The sequence below is a fragment of the Lagopus muta genome, chromosome 2 (genome assembly GCF_023343835.1).
Source record: "Lagopus muta isolate bLagMut1 chromosome 2, bLagMut1 primary, whole genome shotgun sequence".
NCBI classification, from domain to species: domain Eukaryota; kingdom Metazoa; phylum Chordata; class Aves; order Galliformes; family Phasianidae; genus Lagopus; species Lagopus muta.
This window is the reverse complement of record NC_064434.1, coordinates 28508960-28517296: the sequence shown is the minus strand read 5'-3', so window position 1 is coordinate 28517296 and position 8337 is coordinate 28508960.

The window sequence follows — 8337 nt, the reverse complement described above, 5'->3', positions numbered from 1 at the left end:
GCTAACTTTTCTTCAACTGTATCTCTTGCTTTGATAAGGAAGACCTTTCTCTCTAAGTTGTGCTTTGCTTAATCACATGCAGTGGTGGAAAATCCCTGTTGGCATTACCATTTATGTGCAAAACACTGGAAGAAAAAGCACAGGGATTAGTTTTTAAAATAAGGCATAATGTGCCTGGGATATTGTTTGCAACTGTTCAACCGAAGACCAGAATAACCGTGTAAAAAGGGAGAACTGAACAAATCAACATTATTTTAAATAAATAATTTGTGCATGAGCTTTGTCAAACTTCTTCTCTCTGATACTGACTGATGATGCTTGAAAATGCATGGTTCTCGACCAGTGCTAGACCTTCAGCAACATCATGAAGATGACCTGCTGTTCAGCCTTACTGGTAAAAAATCCTCCCAAGATCTTCCTTGTTACTGCTTCTCCAGTTCCTGTGTTTTTATGCTGCCATCATGAAAAGAGCTGCAAACTGCTGCAAGAATTTTGTCTATTTTTACCTAAACAAGTTAGTGAGTTTTGGAACCTTGAAGATTATTCTTATGAATAGGAATTAATAAATTGCTAGAAATAATAATAATAATAATAACACTGATCTGACGTCATGAAGAGAAAGCAGTGTGAATCATCAGTTATTTCAGTGGTTCATCAACTCAGAATGCTATCACTATTAACAAAATGATTAAACAGATTAAAAAGGGGGAGAAAGGTGCATCGGTCCAGACTGATTTTCTCACTTCTTAAGGAATGGCACTGAAAGGAAGAGAAAACCTTGTGAAATGGAATTAGCTGCAAGGGCATGCAGTCTGTTGTGATGTGCCATATCCACAGCATTCCTCACCCCAGGAGCAGACAAACAATACTGCATCCTCCCTTTGCTGCCCAAGGTCTAATTTGGCTCCTGAACATCAGCACTGCAGAGTATACTTCTCCCAGCAGCCTTCAGCATGTGTTGTGGGCTCATCCCAGCTAACCATACCATCTCTAAACACTAATCTTGACACCCATTCAAAGAGTCCTACTTGTCAAAAGTCCACGTGAAAACTTTTTTTTTTTTTTTATAATGAGTAATCACAATGCAGTAGTTACATAAAAAACAGCTGCTTTCAAATAGTCACTAACTCTGAGTGTGTTTTATATGTATATACATATATATATATAAGAATATGAGCTTCAGTGTGTCTTGGCTATTAATGTATGACTTGTTGGAGGCTGCATGTTTAGCAGAAGGTAATGAAGGGGCACTAAGACACATGGTTAGTGATGGGACTTGGTAGATCATGTTAACCATTGGACTTGATGATCTTGAAGGCCTTTTCCAACATATGTCTTGAAGAGGTCTTTCAGCAGGATCGCAGACTCACTGTGGAGCAATGTGCAAAGATGGTAACAGTCTTCTTAGCAAAGCAGAGAAGGAAACCTTTGAAGCAGGGAGTATTTGAGAGAAAGGCATAAGGGCAACATGTTCTGAGACAATATCAGAGAAGTAGGGCAAGGTGAAATCATGCAAAGCCTCAGCCAGTTGCTGTAATGTCTCAGGTTCAGCAGCAGAAAGTGTGAACTCGTGCAGAATTCCAACAGAGTAGGACAGCTGTTTCAGAAAGACACTGGCTTTCATCTCATTTCAGTACAAAAAGGAAAAATACAGTGAAAAGGAAGGAAGAGAAAAGAATTCCAGTAGTTTTCACTGTGAGAGATGAGGAGATGCTGAATAGTGGTGTGCAAAGCATCAGTCTGCAATATGCTTGAAAAGGAAATGCTGTTGGATGTAGATGTGACCATGGTGTTTGGAGAAAGGAGAAAAATAAACCCTGTGTTCCGTCCAGGGTGACACAGTGACAGTGACAGTGCCAAAAACAGCAGACTGCAAGAGTTTTGAGAATTAGACAGGGAAGATCAAGAGGTTTATTTTTCTGCAGTTAAATTCATGATGAACTATCCAAGAGAAGATGTGACAGGCTAGCTGCATTTCAGAGTACTGTGAAGTGGTCAAGTGAAGAAGTAGTTCTAAATTCACTGATCTGCAGAGAGAAGAGATGATGCTGACTGAGACTGAAAGGCCATGTCTCCAGTGAATGATGGGAAGCTGAAAGAGCGGCAACATTTCAGAAAGAAAACTCAGCTAATTTTCATAGAAAGCATCTCGTCTAACAGTGATCAAAGTGGAGAACAAAGACATAAACCTTAGTAAGGATAACAATTTTCAGAGCGGACCAGTGATTTAATAGGACTTACTAATGCTTAATTACATCTAGGTCTTCATTAGGGATCTCAGGGTGAGTGTGCTATGATTTTTAGCTTTGGAACAATGTAATTATTTTGAATACTCAGCATTTTCATCTTTCTCTTGTGCTACAAAGGGACTGGGAAGTTACATATTTGGAAGGATAAGCTATTGTTCCAGGAGCTGAAGCAAGATAAAATGCAGGACATGTTTAATGTAAGGCTACAATTAAATGAATAAAAACCTTGCAATATAAAAAGCTTTGATGGTGGGAATGAAGGAATCAGAGGTATGCGAGCTTGTAATATGTAATTATTACTAATAGCCTAGTCCTTATGTAGCACTTTTCAATTTAAATACTCAAAAAATGCCTTAGAGACTAGATTGTAAAGATATGCTTTGAGGAGTTTCGTTTTAAGCTTCTTATGGTTGGACAAAGCAGAAACAGTAATTGCAAAATGGGAAGTGTGAGCAGAAGGGAATCAGAAGCCATTTAAAGAGCAGAATGCAGTGCTGCTGGGTGTGTGGTGCAGCCTATTCTCTCTTCTTCCCCCATTCCAGCCTCACTGCCTGCCCCGACGCTCTCCCATCCTTGAGGCCCACCCATTTCCTTGTCCTTCAGTGACACTCTTTCAGTATTTCTCACATGATAAAAAGCACAGCTATGCCCTACACCTACAGTCTGTAAATGTAAGTTTTATGTTAGATAAGAAAATGAATAATAATCTTATTTCCTATTAAACGCAGAGAAATGACACAAAGTGAAATCTGCCCCAGCTTTCTGGCTAGTTTATCTCTCTTTAACTGAGAATCATGCAGTCATAGAATAGTTTGAGTTGGAAGGAATCCTCAAAGTTCATCTAATCAAAATCCCCTGCAATGAACAGGGACACATACAGCTAGATCAAGTTGCTCAGAGCCCCATCCATCCTGACCTTGAATGTCTACAGGGATGGGGCATCCTTCACCTCTCTGGGCAGCCTGTTCCAATGCCTCACCACCCTTATTGTAAAATACTTCGTCCTTGTATCCAGCCTGAATCTCCTTGCTTTTAGTTTGAAACCATTCCTCTTCATCCTATCACAACAGATCTTGCTAAAGAGTCTTTCCTTTTCTTATAGACCCACTTTAAATACTGAAAGGATGCTCTCAAATCTCCCCAGAGCCTTTTCTTCTCCAGACTGAACAGCCCCAGCACTTTCAACCCATCCTCATAGGAGAGGTGATCCATCCCTTGAATCATTTTTGTAGCCCTCCTCTGGACACGGTTCAAAGGGTCCATTTCTCTCCTGTAACTTCCCCACTAGCTCCAGTGTACTAGATCCAGCTGGTCAAGACTCCTATATCTCATGTGGAGGACCCAATTTGCAAAAGCACCTCCTCCCCTCACAGTCACAGAGTGCCAGAAAGTGGAAGGCTTATGGGGATAGACCAGAAAAATCTGCTTTTCTGCTTTTTCCTTGCAATCGGTTTGGTGGTTTGTTTGTTGTTTTTTATTTGTTTGTTTGTTTTGTTTTGTGATAAGCAATGCTCAGAAGCCATTAATAATTTCTTCAGTGTTCAGAACTTCCATTTCCATTACTAAGACTAATGGAAACATTTGAAAGAACAGTACATTTTTCCTGTCCTGATATGCTACAGGTTAGATATATTCTGGTGGATTTTCAGATGCACAGCTTTTTGAAAGTGCTGTTGATTATTAGCAGCACATTGGGTCCAAGGCCCAAAGATTAAATTTCATATCTCCAAAATGGAAACTGGAGTGCCAAAAAAAAAGGAAAAAAATAGGCTCTACACCAATGCTACCTGAGAGACAGGAAAGACAGGAAATGTTATTAGGTTACAAGCAATTTGTGGTTCTGATAAGCATCTTATATATGTATGTATGCATATATATATATACATACATACATATAATATATAGCTTATCCTGGTTATTAATTCCAACTCTGTAATTCGTTTGTTGGTTTTGTTAAATATCCTCTGCAGTTAAAAACTTGCACCACTATAAGAAGATGATATTCAAACAAAAAAATGCAAGTGAAGAGGACACGACAGACAACAGATTATTTATTAACCAAATTATGGTGAGAACACCTCCTTAAAGCCTTTTTACAAGCCTTGATTTTTTCAAGCTGGAGCTTTTTATTGTTTTCATTTCTGAGTTCTCTGGTAGACTGAAGTGCGGCTTCAGTTCTGCATGATGCATGAATTCTGATCTAAGCTGTTGTTCATTGCTGCCCCAAGATTAAACTGACATTGTGGTTAATATTCTGTGGCATGTAGTGTAAAAAGCACAAAGCCCATTCTGTTGAGACATTGAGAATCACTGATTTCAATGGAAGTTGAGGGCATTTGGACTGCCTGTGAATCTTCACTTCTTGCCATCCTGTCCATTCATATAGCAGCCCATCAAACTATGTCACCTCAGACTGGACTCAAAATCAAAAATGTAAAGAAGAGGAAGAAGATGAAAATGGGAAAGGACAACTGGCATTGGAGTTCATTTAAATTTCAGTATAAAACTTCTCACCAGCTGAGCTCTGTGCAGCACTTGAATTTGAAAGGAAGAGTGGAAAAATTTTAGACTGCATGCTTGTTGTTTCTGACAATTTTGGTTGTCAAGAGCTCAGGGTTACATGATTCTGTCACGGATAGGGGTTTGGCCACAAACAAGAATTTTAAATTTCATTTCTAAGAAATCAATGAAATATCTGGCTTATGGGAAGGCTGAGTGTTGCCAGCAGGGCATCCTTGCTGCACTTCAAATACTGTGTAAAGTTTTGGGCCCCTTGCTACAAGAAGGACATTGAGATCCTGGAGTATGTTCAGAGAAGGGAAACAAAGCTGGAGAGTTGTCTGGAGCACAAGTCTTACAGAGAGCAGTTGAGGGAAGTGGGATTGTTCAGTCTGGAGAAGAGGAGGCTCAACGGAGACCTTATTTCTTCCTACAACTACCTGTATGGAGGTTATGGCGAGGAGGGGGTCGGCTTCTCCTCCCATGTAACTAGCAATAGGACTAGAGCGAAAGGCCTCAAGTTGCACCAGGGGAGATTCAGGTTGGACTTTCGGAAATACCACCCTCTGAGAGGGTGGTCAGGAGCTGGAACTGGCTTCCCTCCACCAGGATGTCATGGAGTCACAGTCCTTGGAGCTGTTAGATGTTGTACTGAGGGACATGATTTAGTGGGAAATACTGGTGATAGGTGGGCAGTTGGACTGGATGATCTTGGAAGTCTTTTCCAACCTTGGTAATTCTATGATTCTATGATTCAGTGAGTGGGAGAATGAACAGAATGGTATATGAAAAAATGGAGGCAGCTATTTGAGGAAAGTGTTCCACGAGTTTAATGCATTTTGACCTTATTCAACCTAGGAAGTCGTGCTCTTGAATGAATGTACTGAACACATGTGCTTTGAAATTAAAGTTCCTGCAGAGATGAGAAATAAGATTCCCTTTATAGAGTCACAGATATCCAGAGGTGCAGATGGAGAGGAAGACTAAGAGAAGGGCTGCAAAGTTTCTATTAGCACTTTCTGATTTGCTGTAAAATCTTCTGTTTCATTTGATGGGTTTGCATTTGCTGAGCTCCTCCCATCGATATGGGGTCTGCATCTGCCTCTCCTTTTAATTGCACGGGCAAGAGAAGGCAGAAGATCAAAGCACTGTGGGTGGTATGAATGGTAAGTGTGGGGAGGTGAGGAGGAATGAGTGCTTGCACAGAGGCAAATAATGCACTGCTTCACATCGTTTATCAGAGAAATCCAAAGTCGTGGGAAGAGAGGATACATGCGGAGCTCTTGTGGGTGATATCATCCCAATAACAGTCCTTCAATTATAAGTGCCACGTAAACAGCAGGAGGAACACAAGGGCAGCAGGAAAAGCAGATGTGTTTGTATGAGTCCTGATTTAGCAGTTTTGACATTTTTATAGAGGAAGCTTCATCTTTGTCATTGCTATGGGAATAAAGAAAAGAGGAAATAATAAAAGCCTTCTGCATTTCCTCTGATTAACCTCCTATATCTTTTCTTGTCTATTAGCAGAAGTTTAAAAATAACTGTTAGACATTGCAGTCTGACAACACAAGGGAATTATCGGTGGAATTTTATATCCTCATTAGCCAATCACGGAAAATAAATTTCTTTGATACCTCATCCAGATCACTTCTACTTCCAAATAGTTTCAACCGGTGGCAGAAATGAGCAGAATTTGAGGCTGCTGATAACTGTCACTGGAGAGAGGTCTCCTGTATAGCCAGGCAAAATATTTCCTTCCCCTTTATGTTAAGCCCAATATTTCCCAGTATCTTTTCATATCAAGGGATGGACACTTTGCAGTTACTGTGCCTCCCAGACTCCTTTGTGGCACAACACAGAACGACCTTTAGCAGAACTAGGCCAAGCAATGGGAACAGCGACACAAAGCTCAGCGCAGTAACTAGAGTGTGAAAACACAACATTTCTGCACCGAGAAGCATTCCCTTCCACTCTCAGAATCTGCTTTGCACATCTTCTAATACGCTAAGATGGTTCCAAAACATGATGATATCAAAGCCACGTGGATCAGCCCTGTACTGAGCTTCCTGCACTTTCATTTAATCACTGCTTTGTTTCTGTCTGTTGCCCTCTTTTACTCCAAATAAAATTTACATGTTTCTCCACAGTGGTCTCCATTCACCTGTCCACACTTTCTGATCCAAAATGGTTTTCAGGAGTCAGTGATATGCCAATAAAACGCCATTCTCTTGGTATGGGCTAATGTTTCTGCTCCTGTATATTAAGACATATTGGCTGCATGAAAATATTTTCAGTATGAATAAGTCAGCATACTGAATTATTAAGGTGTCTCAGAAGACTATCTTACCTCCATCAATATTTACCGCTTTACCAGTATCAGCCAAAGTTTCTGTCAGGAAGGAGCTCAGGATTACTTCCAGATATCTGCAAAGTTTCAGTAGGATTCAGTCTCCAGGCAGCACTTGCAGAACTTGGCTCTTTGGGACTGAATCCCCACTGAATATCAGTTTTTAAAATTTGACTGTCTGTCAACACCAAGTCCATCCTAAGATGTACTTTAGCGATAGCACACTCTATTATTTTTTATCATAATTGTGTCTGTTATTGAATGTATTACTGCTAGGTGGTTATTTTTATTAACTAAATTTGAAAACTTGCAAAAAAACCGAAATCATCTGTGTTTGACCTGACATATTTCTCATGCTTTACTAGCAATAATCATGCTGCCAACTTTTAATTCTTTAACAAACGAACCCCATACGGCTTTCAGGCTGATATCAGATATAGCCCACATGTAATTACTTGGGTCGCTCTGCTCATGGTGTGAATATAGCACAGTCCTAGTGTGCGCCCAGCCAGGAGGAATTTTCATGACATGTCAATGCAAACAAACAGCAGTAGGGTGGAAAACTCCATCGCTAGCATTCTTTCAACACCACAGCTGAAGATAATTCCAAGATTGCAGGAGTTTCTACCGATGTCATTTTAATTCTGAGTCACTGAAAATAGATACAACAGAACTGTTATAAAATCTTGCCTTTCCAGGCAAGGTGCACTGTGTTTCTGTGTATTAAAGCATACAATTATCCAATGGCTGAGCTGTCATTCTAAAGCCAGATTACTTTCCTGCAGTGTAACACGAAGAAATACAATGTCTTGCACTGCTATCTGCATTTTTCCCTCTGTGTGATGGCAAATTCCTGGAACCAGTCTGTGATGTCATTTAATCCCTTAATACTTTCAGCACTGTTTCAGGTCACAGCTCATGAGATGAGCAACTGGTAGTCATACTCTATAATAACTTAAACAGTATGAAAAAATGAAAAAGGAAAAAAACATATAAAACCACATATAAAATATATTTCCGTTCAACAGGATACATTTCTTAGAAAAAGATTTGTGGTGTCAGAATCAATTTCTCCTAGTCTCCTCCTGAAACAAGTTATTGGAAATTAGAATAAGAATGGAAGATGAAATGGAAAAACATCTGTGCAGTCATCAAAACTCGAATATTTTAGGAGTGAGGAATTGGGGAGATTCTGATGGAGACCGTATAAAAAAAACTGTCAACACCCACTCCCCCACCCTC